The 17,724-nt window shown below is 42.1% G+C and overlaps 1 protein-coding gene across 6 annotated transcripts in view; it reads left to right on the top strand.

The window, feature by feature from the left end:
- The window catches only part of CREB5 (cAMP responsive element binding protein 5), a 358,942-nt gene that overhangs the window by 45,459 nt on the left and 295,759 nt on the right, over positions 1 to 17,724 (top strand). For 5 of the 6 annotated variants that reach the window (XM_053262691.1, XM_053262689.1, XM_053262694.1 and 2 more), the window contains exon 2: positions 9,088 to 9,148. The exons of the other annotated variant lie outside the window; for it this stretch is intronic. The gene's annotated coding sequence lies outside the window, so the exon portion shown is untranslated. The remainder of the gene's footprint in view (positions 1 to 9,087; positions 9,149 to 17,724) is intronic. 6 annotated transcript variants of the gene reach the window in all.

The following is a 17,724-nucleotide window of genomic DNA, read 5'->3' as shown; positions in this document are numbered from 1 at the left end:
AATATAAGGTGGTGACATTACATGAGAATCTTTTAAAACACTGGACAAAGATGCTTGTGCATCTCTTCACAGGGATGCCTGTGTTCCTGATGTTCAGACAGTTCATGCATCTCGCAGCTCCCCCTTTGCACTTTGCGAGCAGTGGTGGAAAACACTTGGACGTCCGTGCATTTGAATGTCCTTTTTCCATGCTTCCTTGTAATGGATCTCCTGAGGCACTGAGCCACTGAGGTGAGCTACTGAGAATACCTCCCTACATGTGTGCCAAGTTTTAACTGGGCACACCAATGGCATTACTATGAATGGGCCTGCATACAGTCTGAGCGCTCACGAGGCATGGGTATGCCTCTTAGATGAGTCAGACCCAATCTGTCTTATTTGATCACTCCTATTATTAGTCTCTCAATTCCCCTCTGTATTTTCCATATGACTTCCAAGTTTGCATTTCTGTTGTGTTGCCTGTTTTACTCACTGCATATTCTGCATCAAGATCACTAGTGCAAGTAACACGAGTACATTCTAGTGCTGTTGCCATTTGGACTCTTTCCTGAGCACTGTTTCCCAGTCAGCCATACCAAAGAGGATTCATACCAAAAGATAATAAAATAACTACTTAAAAACAAAGACCATTTTGTCTCCCCACCCCTGTCCCCGCTTTGTTTTCTGTTTGAACCTTGTGATGTTACTACTCCTTAAGGGATTCTCACCTTCTTAATTTTCATTTATTTTGAAAAATACACAAAATACAAAATGCTCCCTGTAATATAGTTCGGCTTTTTACAACCCTTGTCACACCAAGTTTAAGGAACTATTTATTTAAAATAAGCCTTTTTTCCTCCTAAGCAAAGGAGAAGAGGACTAAAAATTAGTAGCTGATTTTGTAAGAAACAAACAATATTAACAAAACAAAACCCTGCTGGTGTTTATATACCAAGATTTGAATAGAAATATGGAATTTAAAATATCATTCCACTTTGAAGGGTCAAGTTTTCTGAGATGGGTTAGAATGGGCTTTCATCTCCCTCTTATGTGTGTTTTTTGCACTCTCCACAGCCAGGTGCTTCTGAAATTTGATGTATCCATTATCAGCAGTAGTTTGAAAAGAAATGTAGAACTGGATTGCCTACTAAAAACTAAGCCAATCATGAAATATATGGTGAAATTACCAGCTAAGCCACATGCACAGAAGTGTTAACAGCTTCTTAGATCTCAATCCCTGTGGAAAATTTCCCCAAACGGTGTAGTATAATGTAACCACTTTTTTATTCCAGCTAGAAAAAACCCTAATCCTTTTGACTTAAGCTTTGAAAGCATTAAGATCTTTCTTGAGATATATATGTGTGTGTGTATGTGTGTGTGTGTATATGTATATTTGTTCTTTTAAAATAAGACACTACTGAAAGGCAGCAGTCCCCCCCCCCCACTGCCTTTTGAAACACGATATTTTACTTCATATTCTTTTTCAGCACTTACCATTTTAAATTACATTAGTTTGTGCCTTCTTTTCAGGCACATGACTGATAAAACAGTTTCATGGTTCTCTGATTTTTTGGCAGACGATTCCTATAAGTTTTGAAAAAGGGAGTTCACATTATACAAATGAATTCTCTACAATTTTTGATTTAGGCACACATTTAGAGAGGAGAGGGTTAAACTGCAATAGGATTCCCATTGCTGAGCTTTGTGAATATGCTTACTAATATTTATGTATTCCACTTCTGCATAAATCCTGATAAGCATCCTGCATGGTAATTGGCACTCCCTGTTTCCACTACTCCTGATTAGTCAGATGGTTGCATACTAGATTATTTTGATAAATGAGTGATTTTATTTATTATTTATTTATTGCACTTCTCTACCACCCTGTCCAAAGGCTCTGGCTTGCTCACTGTTTTATACTTACTTTTTATGTATTTACTTAATAAAAATATAATTTTATACAGATAATCCCTAGCTAGGAGCTGCATTCAGATAAAACTCCCCTCTTAATTCAAGAAATCTTCTTTAAACTGCAAGGGCTCCTGGTTTGTTGTTGTTGTTTTAAAAAAACTGATTCTGGAGTGTAGCAATCTTGTCTCCAAAAGAAATTCTAGCTATTCTGTAGCTCCAGGGCACACTTCAAGTTATGTGACAGAAGCAGTGGTAGTAGGGAGGAGGAAATGTTCCTTTATGAGCAAGTAGAGGCAAATCTTCCCGCTCCAACAGAGAACTCCTGTCACATTTTCGTCAGCTTGCCAGAAGAATCTCTGCACTATGAATCTGATAGGGGCTGCTTTTGCCTGCCAGATTTACATGTGGTTCCTGCTCTACCTGTGGGAAATACCAGCTACATTCTAGGTCAGGGGTGGCCAAGCTGAGACTCTCCAGCTGTTATTGGACAACTCCTCCCTTCACCCCCAGTTGAGCCTCAGGCTGGCCACCCCCTTCTAGAATTTCAGAAGCAGACTGCCCCTTGTTAATAATGAGAGGAGCTGAGATTGGAGGCACTCGTGTTCCATCAGCAAGGGACAGCAAGGATCAAGTCTATCGTAACAGTACAGTAAGAGTATCTCTGTTTTTGAAGAGGGAGAGGAAGGGGAGAAAGAGTGGCACCCATTAATCTTGTTAGCTGCATTTCCACTGGACCTGCCCTAAGTTTCACACCCTGCCGTGCTCACCTCCTTTGATAATCTCCAGAGAGCCCTTGGTTACAGAAAGCCATTATGTTAATTGGTGAGCAAATTTGTTAAATGTGCAGGATGGGTGAAAGGTCACTTCATATGTCGTACATCACAGTGCAGAGAAGTGATAAGTGCTTGGCAGTTCTTGGATGCAACAGAAAAAGGCAGGGCTGCAGTGCACCTACTTGCAAGGACAAAGCCAGCATTTCCAGATAGTGTGACCTGCTGCTGTTCTGCTATGTTTGAAGGCAACCCAGCATGCGTCACTTGCAGGTTCCTTAAGCCCAACACTGTGGCTGGGTGGAGGTGATCCATAACAAGAAGTCACCTTGATCTTCCCCACCCTATTCTTTCCTTCTCTTTTATCCACTGGGTACCAGTGGTTTAGTCCTTTTATTGTGTCTCTGCTTTTGCCCATACTCCATTGTTGTGTATTCAGCTTTCTTGTTCTCTTCTATTAGTGGAAGTTTTTTTTGATGCCCACATACTAACTTACTCTTTCTCTTCATTCAGTTCTCTCCTGTTCTCTTCCTCTAGCTTAATTTGTTGTTTGTTCCCAATTCTTTAACCTGCTTTTCTTCTGCTCCCCCCACTATCGGTTTATTCTTTTCCCAGCTACCATGTTTTTGCCTCTTGCTTAGTGATACCACTAGACTTCCCCCCCCCCAGCATATCTCAGAAGCCAAATCTGCCATGTGTGTCACCTCCAGTGCAAGTTAAGCATTATGACTCAGACATTATTTATTTCTCACACTTATATACCACTCCATATAAATTTTCTTGGCGGTTTACAAATTTAAAACACAACAATTAAAACCTTAAATAATATAAAACAAATTAAAATAACTACCAATAAATATTTAAAACACTATAAATGAAAAGCCTGATGAGATAGGTGTGTTTGCTCCCCTGCTAACTGATCAAAGAAGCACCTTTTCAAAGTGGTGATTTTCTTTATTTAGCAGGGGGAGAGCAACTGACCCTGTCCATCCCCAGCACAGCAGTGGCTGTTGCTGGTGTCGATCTTATGTTTCATTTTAGATTGTGGGCCTTTGGAGACAGGGAGCCATCTTATTAGTGTATTTATTTATATCTATGTAAACTGCTTTGGAAGCTTTTAATTGAAAAGCAGTATATAAATATTCGTATTTGTTTTCTTGAGTAGCTTAAAAACAGCCAAAGATGGGGAGATTCTGATTTCATTTGGGAGCATGTTCTATAGCCCTGGGGCAACCCTAGAGAAGGCCCGGTTTGGTGTCACCACCAACAAGCCAGTGGTATCTGGGCTTGTTGGTGGTGGATGAGGGAGAACATGGGCTGGATGAGGGAGAACAAATTGAAGCTGAATCCAAGCATGATGGAGGTGCTCATTGTGGGGGCTCAGAATCTGAGGGGTGAGTTAGATCTCCCTGTGCTGGATGGGGTTACACTCCCCCAAAAGGAGCAGGTGAGCAGCTTGGGAGTACTCCTGGACCCAGGCCTCACCCTGGTATCTCAGGTGGAGGCCATGGCCAGGAGTGCTTTCTAGCAGCTTCAGCTGATTCTACAGCTGCGCCCATTCCTCGGAGAGGATGACCTCAAAACAGTGGTGCATCAGCTGGTAACCTCCCGGCTTGACTACTGCAATGCGCTCTACGTGGGGCTGCCTTTGTACGTAGTCCAGAAACTTCAGTTAGTTCAGAATGCGGCAGCCAGGTTGGTCTCTGGGGCAACCCGGAGAGACCATATTATGCCTGTTTTGAAACAGCTACACTGGCTGCCAATATGTTTCCGGGCAAAAAACAAAGTGCTGGTTATTACCTTTAAAGCCCTGAATGGCTTAGGTCCGAGTTATCTAAGAGAGCATGTTCTTTTACATGATCCCCACTGCACATTAAGGTCATCTGAGGAGGTCCGTCTCCAGTTGCCACCAGTTCGTCTGGTGGCGACGAAGAGGCGGGCCTTCTCTGTAGCTGCTCCTGGGCTATGGAATGCACTCTCGGCAGAAATTCATAATTTGAGATCATTGCTGTCCTTCAAGAGAGCCCTTAAAACGTACTTATTTGGCCTGGCCTTCCAGAGTTTTAAATGATTAATTGTTTTAAACTGTTGCTCAGATTTTCAGGGCTTTTAGCTGTTTTATTGGTTTTATTGTGTTTTAATAGTTTGATTTTAATTGTTAATTTGTTTTAATTGTTTTTAACATGTTGTGAACCGCCTTGAGCCATTTTGGAAGGGCAGTATCTAAATCTAATAAATAAATAAATAAACTGCAACCGGACCTTCCCCCTTGATCTTAATAGGTGGTGGGGTTAATGAAAAAGAAGGCCACTGTGCGAAACCAGATGCTGGACTAGATGGGCCTTGGGCCTGATCAAGCAGGGCTGTTCTTATGTTCTTAAGGCGCTTCCTTAAATACATTATTCTGCAGCTCAGATTTTAATCCAGGTTGTAGAACTTCAGCCCTGTCTCATTTCCTGCTTGCCTGCCTGCCATACATAATTTCAACCCCCTGCCTCCCCACATCCTCTCACTACCTTACCATTTTTGTTCCAAGGGTATCTCTTTCCCACCTCTCCAATGTCTGGCATGTTGTGATAGTGACATGCTGATGCAAGGTGACTGGGAATTGGCATTTCCCCCCAGTGGCACTGGCCCATGTTAGTAGTGCTGAAAAACTGCCGTTCCTAGAACTTCTTGCATCTGGTACACATCCTTTATGACATGATAGGAATCGGTGGAGGGGGGAGAGAGAAAGATGTCCCTCCATTCTCCTGATGCTGCTGCCAAAACAATGAAAAGGGTAAGTAGGAGGAACAGGCCTGGAGAAAAGCAAGCAGATGGGAAGGTGAGGGTTGTTCAGTATGTATGTGGGGTTATGAGGCATAGTGGATTAGATCTTGTTGTACTTCTAATGACATAATCGGGAGACCACAGAGTCTGAGAAAGACATGGAATTAGGTTTGAAAAATAAAAGGGGAAAATCGTTCATTGTTAACTAGCAAAATTCCAAGCCTGAATGGGTGGAATTCTCCTATTTACTACTCTTGTTGTCTTTTTTAATCTTTAACATTATAGTACCTTCTGGCTCTTGTGTTTCTCTGACCTATTGTATTTTCACCCTTTTACTGGACCTTCCATGGTACGTTCCTGATATTTTGCCACTCAAGCCCTCTTCTCCCTAGCCCCCGCCACCTGCTGTTTCTGGATGCAGCATGTTTATGGTCCCTTTGTGGCAGCAGTGATTGCACTTTCTCCCTCTTGCTCTGTCTCTATCTTGTGTATATATATCCCCACGGGTCAGATAAAGCCAGAGCTGCAGTCAGCACTGGAACAAAAACAAGCCCACTGCTCAGCCTGCCATGGTCGGAGGTCAGGCAAATGCACTGCCAAATGCCAGGGACGAGGTCCAAGTCATTCATCCACAGGATTCTGAGCAAGGAATAACCATGAGCAGGAGTCTTCCAACTGGGTTAGGTGCTACAAGAGTTCAGGGAGCTCCCAGGAAGAGAGCTGGACTTCAGTTTTGCTAGAACTCACCTTGGCCTTTGTGGTGCTACTGTGCTAGGTGTTCAAGGCCCACCTCTACTGGTAGCAATTAAAAGCAACAGGGCTGTGGCCTGGATATGATGGGTGATGGTGGGTGAGAATGGTGGTACATACTCTGTGTGTTGTTTGTTGCATGTTTATCCTTAGCCTTATTCACACTTCATGTTCAGTGCTCATACCACGAGTGTAAATCGTAAGTAGGTACAGATCTGTACAAAAGTGAGTTATTCACATTATGTTGAACCCATGTACAGCAGAGCACTTCTGAATTGTGCAATGCATTTGAGGGACCTCGTTTTTTAAATGGATGCAGACAGTCATTCACACCATCACATGTATGAGTGTACAAACATCTGTATTCTCATGCGACATAATGAGGTAATTCTCATGACTAAAGTGGGGCTGGGCTGGGCGGGGGAAGGCAGGATCCTACCTGCATTCACCCAGACAATTGGAGACTCTTTGGGGCTCACGGTTCACGCACCCACATGACTGGTGTGGCAGCAGACTCCCAAAGTGGGTTCAGGAGGAGGAAGTCCTCTCGTATCCCACAATGCTCTGGAGAAGCAGCTATCCTCAGTGCAGCACTGTAGCTCTCCCTGGCCCCGCTTTCCCCTGGATTCTATGGTCACCAGCCCTTGGAGCACTTGAATAAGTGGAAGTGGCACAGATGATCAAATGAAAAGGCAGGAGAGGAGCTGTTTCTCTCCTTCCTGACTTTTGACCTGGATTTAAAACCTGGGCTACCCACTTGGGAAGAAGCTCCAGATGAACCTTTGTATTGGGCTTAACCCTCTCCTGTCCAGAAAGGGCTGGGTGTGATGATTACCTTCATGTCCGAATGGGGCTCACCTCTTTCCCACATGGAGCTCGGGGCAGCCTGCGTGTGCTAGCGGAACGGGATGCATCTCAAGCCGCCTGATCCAGCAAGGAGGAGCAAGCCTCACATACTCCATCCTTATTGTTGACTCTAAGGATTTTTTCAGATCATCAGTTAACTATGCCCCCACAGTTTTACTGTTGGTAAATTTATTTATTTATTTATTTATTTATTTATTTATTTATTTATTTTTGCATTTTTATACCGCCTTTCATTAAAAGATAGCCCCAAGGCGGTTTGGGGGCACAAGGCTCATGAAGGCCTGATCACTTGCCTGTTGTAAAGAGCTGGTGAAGGAGTGTGTGTGTGTGTGTGTGTGTGTATTTGTTTAACATATTTATATAACACCCAAAACCTTTGTCTCTGGGCAGTTTACAATAAAAACATTTAAATTAAAATTTAACACAATGTTCAAAACGATCGTGTATACAGTGGGCATTTTAGATTGATGGTTTTTATTTTCTCTCTCAGTGCTTGTGCCTTTGTTCTCTGTATTTTATATCAGCATTTTAGATTTTTGATAGATTTCTTGTATTGTTGAGACTTTCACTGGAAATTTTAATTTTGTAAGCTGCCGTGGTACTTCTTCTGCCATAGTACTGCCGTGGGGTACAAGTCTTGTGCATAAACAATCAGATTTCATTGTTACAAAAAGAATGTGCCCAATAATTGTATGACTGATCAATCAAGTGTTGTCTTCCCACACTCCACATCAGTTACATGTATTGGAGGCTGCTGTAAGCAGCACAGGAGAATTGAATTAGGCATTAACTTCCTTGTCACAGAAAGTAACGTTTTAATTTTATAACCCAACCCACAAACCAGTTAAACCAGAGTTCTTGGATTGAAATAGAATGCCTGGATTGAAAGGATCTTGTCCTTTTTGGATACAGTCCAGCCCGAATATGATCTGTGGGAATTTGGATTGTTTTTAATTGCTCCATGACTTGAACCCATTGGGGCCAGGGGGCCATCTTATTGATGTATTACTTTATTTTTCTATGTAAACCTCTTTGAGAACTTTGGTTGAAGGTCAGTATAGTAGTAGTAGTAGTAGTAGTAGTAGTAGTAGTAAAAAGGTAAAGTTGTACCGTCGAGTTGGTGTCAACTCCCGGAGACCACAGAACCATGTGGGGTTTTTTGGCAGAATACAGGAGGGGTTTACCATTGCCATTCTACCACATTTCCAATTACTGGCCATCATCCAGACAAAGGAAGTGCTGATGCTATATGAGAAGTGTTGGCAGTTACTCCTCAGGAGTTACAGTGTGTGGCACCGTACTTGTATGGAGGAGGACAAATTTCTCATATGGGTCGTATGGATGAGAGCAAATCTCATAACACTCCCCTTCTCCTGGAAGTGCTCTGTGTCACAAAAAATATATCCCTGAGCACTGTGTGACCCTCAGGCACATATTTTTGTGCAGCACAGAGTATTTCCAGGGGAATGGATGGTCACTGAAATTTGCCACTCTGTGTGCAATTGCCATTGCTGAATTAGTCAAAGCCTTTGGGAGTGCTGCTTCTTCTTACACAGTACCAGTGCTTCCTTAGTCTGGATATTGACCACTGTTTTTAACATGGTAGGTATAAATGAAAATATAAATCATTCATTCTGTAATCTGAACTATATTAATCCTTTTAAGAACCATAGGGCCATTTTCTGCTCTGTTTATTATTCTGAATGAAAGAATGATTAAGAGCAACATAGTGGGTTATTATAGATGACCAGCTTTCCTGGGAGTCCTCATTTGCCTTTTATGTACTACGGTAGGAAGGGGGGAAAGGTATTTAAATGAATTTTGTGTTTGAAAAGGGTTGAGATATGCCCAGATGGTAAACATAGTGTTGTATATTCCTTGTTGTTTTAGAAACTTTGAAAATATTTAAAAATAAACCAGAAGGCAAAACCAGAAAAAAATAGTTTTCAAACTTTGCATTAAAATAAACCTTGACAGCCCTGCATCTGCTTCTGGTATGAAAGTCAGCTAAACAGGCTTGTATTGTTGTTTTCCCCAGGATGCCTTTCATGTTTCCCTCTTCTTCTCTTCAGAAATCCAACTATTTGTTTGCGCTCAAGGTAGGCACATTCTTTTATCTCCTTGTGTACTGTAAATAAAAGCAATTAGCATACTGGAATTACAGTACAGTTTAATAAAAAAAAATCCCTCTGTCAATATTATTTTTGGAGGGAAAGCTCTTAGTGGACTGTACACAAATAACAAAGGGAAAGGTTGCTTGGTGTATTGCAACAGAGGTTGTTGCTTGGGGGGCCGCAGCTCCACATGCTATGAACCCATGAATTCAAATGAGAGATCAGCCTTTGACAGCACCCTAATGATAAATGCTGCAAGGCCTCACAAAATGTTGCCTATTTACCGGATGTTGCTAAGAACTCATCATCAACACCCTCTGCTTTAGGTGCTGCTTCTTTCACCATGTCTTTTCTGGCTTGCCAACTTCCCATAGACATTTCAGTCCACATCTAGTTGTGCTCCTCATTAATGTGGCAATTCATGTTGTTTTTCATTCATTCATTCGATTTCTATACCACCCTTCCAAAAATGGCTCAGGGTGGTTTACACAGAGAAATAACAAACAAATAATAACAAACATCCTGACTAAATTTACTCAAGGAAGTCCCATTGAAGTTAATTTTAATTTCTGTGGGACTTCCTTGAGTAAATTTAGTCAGGATGTCAGCCACTTTGTTCTGAAGACCCACAAAGGGATAGTCAACATGCACCATGTAGAGGTGCTGATGGATAAGGAATATGCTTTATGTAGTTATTTTTACATTTCTATCCCACTCCTCCTCCTGCCTTGTCCCCAAAGATGACAACCAGATTCTCAGTATGCAAATAAAACTTATGTGGAGCCTGGCTATGAGTTGATTTTCTTTGCTACCATCACCAGCAGTTCTGGATCTTTGCGACATTTTCAGATGAAGAAATGAGTGTGTGTGAGTGGCATTGTGGTGGCAAGCTCTGCCCCCAACATACACATGTTTGTTCACTGCATGAAACAAGCCTCCGTCAGTAAATGCATTCATCTCACATGGAGAAACAAACACACATAGGTTGGGACTGGAGCCTGCCCCTGAACCTGCCCCCACATATTAATTTCTCCACATGGTTAATATCAGTCCTTTATTGCGGTCATAGACCAGTGCATAGTTAAAACATACATACTTACATACTTACATACAAAAAAAGAAACTCAGCATAATAAAATGGACAGATTGTAACACAATAGTGACAAGTTAAAATTAAGGCAGTTGTGGTGAACTCCAAATAGGTCTGACTGAAAACCTTATTAAGCAGAGCAGCCTCCATTGCAATCATGAAACAGGAATCACAGGGGAAGGAAAGGAAAGAACAGAACATTATTGAAAACCTGAGCGGATGGTGCAAATGATATGACAATACCTTGCCATTTTGATGATTAGGTTGTCATCAGAACTGGACAATAAGTACTTCAAATAGAAGTCATCCAAGTGCCCAAGAAAACGTTGCAACAAAGGGGACACTAATCTTAAGCGGGTGTCCCTATAAAAGTTACAATAAAGTATGGCATGCGCAATTGTCTCCACTTGACCAGACCCGCAAGGGGTGGTTAATATCTTTAAAGAGATACTATCATAATTGTTTGTTTCTAAGTCTATTCTGGAAATTCCTGCTATGTACAGCCCACTTCATGTATTATTTATTTTTCTGTGTAAACCGCTTTGAGAATTTTGTTGAAGAGCGGTATATAAATATTGGTAGTAAGAATATATTGTTTTCTGTTCATCTGTGTTTACCAATGGAATCTTTTAAGAATTTGCTCTTGTATTCATATTCTTTAAACATTTACCTTCTCTGTATTGACTTTTGTTGAATTTTTAGGACATGAACTAGTTTCTTCTTATGCTCTTATCTTTTATAAATGAAGTAGGGCTGCATATCACATTGTTAATTACAGTCGCTGACATCCTGAATTTGTGCTACTCAGGAGTTACGAAACTTGGAGTACTAAATTTGAATAGGACTTCCTTTAGTAAATTTAGTCAGGATGTTAGCCAGTGTGGTTAATACGTGCTATGTGATTTTTTAGAAAAAATTAAAAATATGCATGAGCCATTTGGTACAGAGGATTTGTGATGCAGATGTGCACTTAATCTGAGAGACAGACTTCAGGCCAGGGGCGTAGCTAGGGGAAAGGGGGCCCATGTTCACCCCTCTCCCTAGCAGCTGCTCAGAGTGAGGGAGATAATGGGAAAAAAGGGGGGGAGTTATGGGCCCCTGGGGGTTGGGATGCGCATGAATGGATTTGCGCACTCCCAGGAGGTGGAGAGGACTTTTTAAGGGGCAGGGAGGGTGCCCTTACCTGCCCCACCGCTTCCCCACCCGGCGCTCCCCCCCAAATCGTTGCTACGGGGCTGCAGCATATCTCCCTGCAGCACCGGTCAGTGTCATACTGGAAGTGGCCAGTGCGTGTGCATACACTACAGCCTCATGGCAATGGTTTTGGGGAGAGCACTGGCAGGGGGAAAGCGGCGAGGCAGGTAAGGGCATCCTCCTGCCCCTTAAAAGCCCCCCTCCTCCAAACCAGCTCAAACACTGGACTTCCAAACCGGTTTGATGCTCCAGAAAAAGGAGTGCCGAACCGGTTTGTGCTCATCCCTACTGAGGATCCTGAGTTCTTTGAATCCATCCACTCAATTATAATGGCACTTCTGCTTCAGACCAGTTTGCACAACCACTTTGTAGAAGGACTGCTCATTATCATTTGACACACACTAGTTCTCCTGTTTTCTTTATTTTTAAATTGTGCACCTGCCTGAGAACAAGCTTCTGAGCTAAGGAAGATTTATAGAGATCTTTTCCTATTAATAAATAAATGCATTCCAATTTGATTGTATTTCCATATACAGAGAGTATTTACACATAATTACACACAAGTCCATTAAAGCGCCATTGAGAATTTATGTTCCAGACATCAATCATGCTAAGGCTTGTTTAGAGAACCCCAGTTGTGGAATTCTTCCTGGCGTTAAGATCCATTTGGAAAAATTTTAATCCAGGAAAATATGGGTGACAGACCCTTCACCATAGAAGCACAAACAGGCACAAGTGCAATAATGAATCCTGTCTGTGTGCATGTGGAAAGCTTGATGCTGGTTGTTTTTAAAACAAGCACTTCAGCTGGACAGAAGGAAAAACACCATAGTCCATTTCTTTGCAGTGATCCTGAAAATTGGTGTGAGGGTTTACTCCAGACGGGGAGAAACCGGTAACAACATTAGTCATTAACTCTTCATGCACCATATTTTGGAAGATGATGCTCCATGAGTAATTCTGGAAAGTAGCATGCTCATAGATTAACAGGAAAAATCAAAATCAAATGGGTCACAGTGGCACTAACTGGTTTACTGTGGCAAAGGTCTGCTTCATCAGATGCATGAAGGAGACTTTTAAGGTGGCGAATATATATATATATGCTTGCTACAGTATTCTGGAAGTTAACCAGCTGAACACTAAAGATAGTGGACTACTATGCAAATTTATTATGCTGGACCACTACACACCTACTAATACAACCTTATCTAGGAGCTGGACCTGGGACATTCTATATTTATTTATATTTATTTATTAAACTTCTATACTGTCCAAACTTTTGTCTCTGGGCGGTTAACATAAAAAAATTTTTAAAAACATAACAGTTAAAACAATTCAACAATTTAAAAACAGCCATAAAATTAAAAACAGACAATTTTAAAAAGCTGGGAAAGCTTGGGTGAAAAGATGGGTTTTCAGATGTGTTTAAAAAATTGCCAGAGATGGAGGATCATATCTCAGCAGGGAGCTCATTCCACAATCTCGGGGCAGCGACCGAGAAGGCCCGTCTCTGTGTAGCCACCAAACGAGTTGGCAATAACTGGAGACGGACCTCCTCAGATGACTTCAGTGGGCAGTGTGGGTCATAGTGAAGATGATGCTCTCTTAAATACCCAGGGCCTAAGCCGTTTAGGGCTTTATAAGTTACAATTAGGACTTTGTATTTTGCCTGGAAACCTATTGGCAGCCAGTGAAGCTCCATCAGCAGAGGAGTAATGTGGTCTTTACGAGATGACCCAGAGACCAGCAAATCTTGTGCTCTGTCCCTCGATTATGGGCCCTCCTCAGAACACAGGACAATTCACACGCCCTTCGATCCAACCGTTGCATAACATACAAGCAAGCACTCTGACCTTGGTTTTAACTGACAGATGATTGGCGAATGGGAGCACACATGCTCCTGAATTAGGGTAGGAGACTTCTCCTACTCTAATTTCGATTGTGTGAACTGCCCTAGTTCATATTCACTGGTTAATACTGCATATCAATCTGGGCAAGTCTGCAGAGGGTAGCAATGAAGACCAAGGCCCAAACATGGTAGCCAAGCACAGTGACTGTAAAGCAATATGATTCTTCAACGAGACAGCACAATCAATTACATGTGAATATACTATGAGGCTATTCTCACGACCAGCAAAAATCGGGCTAGAGAGCCTAGCCCGATTTTTGCTGGTCGTGTAAACCACCAGGAGCCTTCCCATGAAATAAGAGCCTTCCCATCTCTGACAACCCAGGCTTTTAATTAGATTTACAGTTGTGCTAAATTTTAAATTATTTAATGTTTTAAAATTTTAATTTTGTTTTAATTTGTATTTTACTTATAAACCACCCAGAGACATAAGTTTTGTGCTAAATAAATATACAGCAAGGAGGTGCTGTGTGAATGGAAACACGTGATCAGCATGGAGTGAATGACATACCCCCCCCCCATTTTTTAGGATTTTCTATGGAGCATCTTGTGGACAATCAGAAACTTGTCTACCCTATAATATGTGAAGCAGTCCTCAGTCAGGCGTGATGGGTCTTGGCATGTGGATTTCTAGGGCCAGCACATAGGAAACCATCATCACATAGAACAGCACATGGCAAATTGGATGCCTGTCCATTTGTACTCCTGGATCCTTCCTGTGGATTTGACATTCCACTGAAACTATGTGTATTTCTCCAAGGAAAATGAATATGCCCATAGTGAATGCAGTATTTTCCAAGACTGAGCCTCTGACCTAGACAAGACGCACGCACGACAATTAGTCTGTCCTCTTTTAGGGTTAATCACAAGGTTGAAAACTCTGCAACATTCAGTCAGTTTGAAGCTGAAGGCTGAAATGTCACTTTTGAAACAGGGTTAAGGAGGTCGCACAGCTGCAAATAATAATAGCTCGATGAAAATCAGATTCTGACTGCAGCCCACTTCAAGAATAACATTGGAACAGGAAACAAGCCGGCATGATATTCTTTCCAGTCAAGTCATACACATTTTGCAGATATTTTATTTAGTTATTTGTTTTTTATGCAAAGACTGACCTGAGAACAGGCTTTCTCAGTTATTTCACACCATTCCTTTTCAGCAATGGTGTAATGCAAGTGAGGGGGAAGTGGGAAATCTAGATTTGAAATTAGTTAAAGGTTGGTTATTCTAGTGGGGTGCATTTTTGGTTTAATTTGTTTTGTTTTCAAATATCTTTCTATGTGCTCTTGCATAAATAGATCTTTCAAAATCAGACGGACAAAATCAAACTTTATCTTCGTACTACCTTCTATTGCTTGGCTTAAATTAAGCATGTATACTGCTGAAGAGACCTTTAAGTTTCTTTCTTCTGGTGACTTCCATGTGGATGCTGTTGGCTGTAGTTGGTAACATCAGGTCCACATTTTGCAATGTGCATTTGCTAACCCCATAGCACATATGTCAAATGGTAATCAGATGGTAGGTAGATGTGGAGATGTGGCTATTACAGTCCCCATCACCTGACTACCTCTCCATCCACAGGTTGACATATGAGAATTAATTTACTCAATTCTGTTTTATTTTTATTTTGCTGCTTTCAAATCTCCTTGATACTGAAGCCCTACAGACATTTTTTATAAGAATAACTATACCTCTGTGAATTTTTAAAGTGAACTTGGATGTAGGCCCCTCAAATTCATGATACAGATAGGAAGCGTACTATTGTATTTGTGTTCAACATAATGTGAGAATAACTGTCCCTGTGTACAGATCTGTACCTGTGTACACTTTACACTCATTGTGCAAGTGTTGAACATTATGTCTGAATAGGTCTTCAAATTCTGTCGGTATTCTGGGCAGGAGCTCCAGGCCTAAGGAGCAGCGAGGGAGAAAGAGCAGAGTTGTCTGACAGGGCTGGAGGCCTGTGCAGGGATATGCACTGAGACACGAGGTGGAGAGAGAAGGGGGTACTTCTGCGGTGTACCTCTACCTTGGAGAGGCCATTGCCAGTCTGTGAAGACAATGCTGAGCTGGATAGACCAATGGTCTGACTCAGTATATGGCAGGTTCCTAAGCTGGTTCCTATGATGTATTAGTTAACTGCTCTTACAAATGGAGAGATACAGGGGTGTAGCTATAATTGAACAAAAGGGTTCAAAGAACACAGGCCCCCAGCTCATGAGGGCCCTCCAGCTTTTCTTCATTATCTCCCTCACTTCGGGCGGGGGGGGCTGCCAGAGAGAGGGATGAACATGGGCCCCTTCTCCCTTAGCTACGCCCCTGGGGAGATATCATCAGACTGTTCCAGGTACACAGGTAATTTGTGAAGCTGATGTATATTCAGTTGTGGAAAAGGCTGGATGAACTCCTGCCCCTCTAAAAACATGGCTGTGTGAATTAGCTGTTTTTGATATTGATATAGATCGGGGGGGTGGGGGGAGAGAATTATTTTAGCTGCAAACAGAACTCCATACCTCTGTGTGTGTTATATATGTGTATATTTTCTCTCTCTTGGCAGTATTAGGCAAAGGGGAATCCTCTTACAAGCAAAGGGGAATCCTGGCTTTCATAAGGTTTCTAAAGGGTGGCCAGCGGGTGGGGGCAGCAAGAAGGCACCTATAAAAGTAGATGGAAAGTGCTTATTAGTCCAATGCTCTCCCCAGTAGCCTGCCTACATGGCACAGTTCCAAAACTGATCTGGCCTGCACTGAGGCCCAGCCAGTTTCAGAACTGCACCATGCTGTACAGGCGGGCTTTGGGGGGTGTACACCTCTAGTCAGAGATGTCTGAGTTATCACTGAAAAATGGAGTTTCAAGTAGAGAAATTTCTTCAAAGTGGAAATCCTTATTGAATTTCGGGGTTTAAGGAGAAACTGAAATTCTCTCTATCTGAATTTTAGCAGTTCCTGCAAAGAGCACTGAAGTTATCTCTAAAGAATTTTCAGGAAAATTTGGAGAATTTTCTCAGATACACAGCTCTAGTAGGGACAGAAACAGACTTAAATCTCTACTCCCCATTCTTCTGTAATTTTTCACAGCCTCTGTTCCCCTAAACTGTTGCTGATGCTGGAACAGAGAGGTTGAGGGAACTCCTGTCCCAAGACAACTGGGCTGACATACCTTTGTATAAAAAATACATATCAAAATGTGTACCCAGTTGGAAGTACCACATTACAGATGAATGTATTATATTCCATTCCATCTGCATTAGGATGCTCATTTGGTTCTGATGACATTTGGTGGGAACCATTTTGATGGAGGCTTATTTAACAAACCTGGATTGGTGCCACAGATGAGGGTTTCCCAGATGTCTGCTGCATTCAGTGCCATTTTTCCAATCACCTGCATCAGCTGATTCACATCTGGATACAGCTTGGAGTGCAACTGCCCCTTTAGCTGCATGTGGGACTTGGATGGAGAGAGAAAAGCTTCACCAGGGCTTGGCAGGTCAATGGCTGTACAGGGACAGTTACCCACCAACAGAGGAGAACACTGGTGGGGACCATCCAGGGAGCAGTGGAATAGAGCAGGGAGTGACTAGGGGACGATTGGGTCATAGGAGGAGAAAAACTGAAGACTGCAAACAACAGGAGCGTGCCCAGAGGTAACCTACTCTTAGGTAGAAATGCAGAGACCTGTAATTGAGTTAGACAAACCAGGTTATAAACACAGGATCAGACCATGGTTTGACATCCTGGTTTGTTATAACTAGTTAAGACAGAATTATGTATGTGTATATAATGTGGAGTTAAGGTTTGTTCTTAAAGGGAAAACAGAGGCTCTCACTCTCCTCTCATATGCAAAGGAGAAGACAGGAGGGAGTTTCCAGTTCACAGCTCTCTCAATGAGTGTTAGGTTTGTCAGATCAGTCCTGACTGTGCCTAGGTATGTAATGTGAAGAAATGTAATGTGTGGAGGCCACTAGTATTCATGATAAGGATGAAGTTGTGGCAAGAGCATGGCATGCCCACCATGACATAGGCTGAGGACATCCTGACATATTCTCGGCATGCTTTTTTATTGTGTGAAGGGACTGTTTAAACATACCTGGTATTGGGAATATATGCAGAGGGGCAATTCAGATGAACAGACGCCTCATGTGATACACCATCTACAGATTTCAATATTAGGCGATATATAAATTCAATAAATAAATAAAGGGATGCACTGAGTGTGTGTTGGGGACATCCTCCAATGATGTCCCAGTGGGAGTGCTCTTAACGCAACCTTGCTCTTATCACTTGTGCCAGCGGGCGTCTCATCCAACCCTACCCAATAAATATATTCATAGTTCCCCAGTTCAAACATTCCGTATCTTGAAACTAGTTT

This window comes from Hemicordylus capensis, chromosome 6 (genome assembly GCF_027244095.1).
Source record: "Hemicordylus capensis ecotype Gifberg chromosome 6, rHemCap1.1.pri, whole genome shotgun sequence".
In the NCBI taxonomy this organism is placed as follows: Eukaryota; Metazoa; Chordata; class Lepidosauria; order Squamata; family Cordylidae; genus Hemicordylus; species Hemicordylus capensis.
Note: the sequence above shows the minus strand (reverse complement) of the source record. Positions and strands in the feature narration are given on the sequence as shown.